The sequence below is a fragment of the Triticum dicoccoides genome, chromosome 7A (assembly GCF_002162155.2).
Source record: "Triticum dicoccoides isolate Atlit2015 ecotype Zavitan chromosome 7A, WEW_v2.0, whole genome shotgun sequence".
In the NCBI taxonomy this organism is placed as follows: domain Eukaryota; kingdom Viridiplantae; phylum Streptophyta; class Magnoliopsida; order Poales; family Poaceae; genus Triticum; species Triticum dicoccoides.
The window spans coordinates 124,608,785-124,609,273 of record NC_041392.1 but is presented as its reverse complement, the minus strand read 5'-3'; positions in this window follow the sequence as shown (position 1 = coordinate 124,609,273).

Below are 489 nucleotides of genomic sequence, written 5' to 3'. Positions count from 1 at the left end.
CATAAGCTGTTTATGAATTAAGTGTGTTGTGTTGTGTTTGCTTAGTTGATGCCTGCTGTGTGGTAATGTTTGTGATATAAGTAGTTTCTGCACTAGATAAGTTTTAACAGCATAATGTAAGCATGCAAGTTGTCGGTCCAAAAATGTAACCGTGTAACCGTGTAAGCATGCAAGTTGTCTTCTTAAAACTACAAACTGCTTATTGTTGCTCTGATGTGCTGCATTGCCATGTGTGGTGCATCTGATTTGTTGTCCTCTAGCTTCATGACATCTTGTAGTGTGGCCAACCGATATGAAGACAAGTTTTCCTGGAGGAATATTACATAAAAAATTATATAATAGTAACTTTGGATAAACCAACATCGATTTTGTAAACATACCTTTGTGGTTGGGCTTCTTAGTGTCTCGCCATCATAGTGCCTTGCCATGAAAAGAGAGTATATGCCTGACTGCTCGCTAGTGACGTGCAACAAAAAATTTAAATTATAT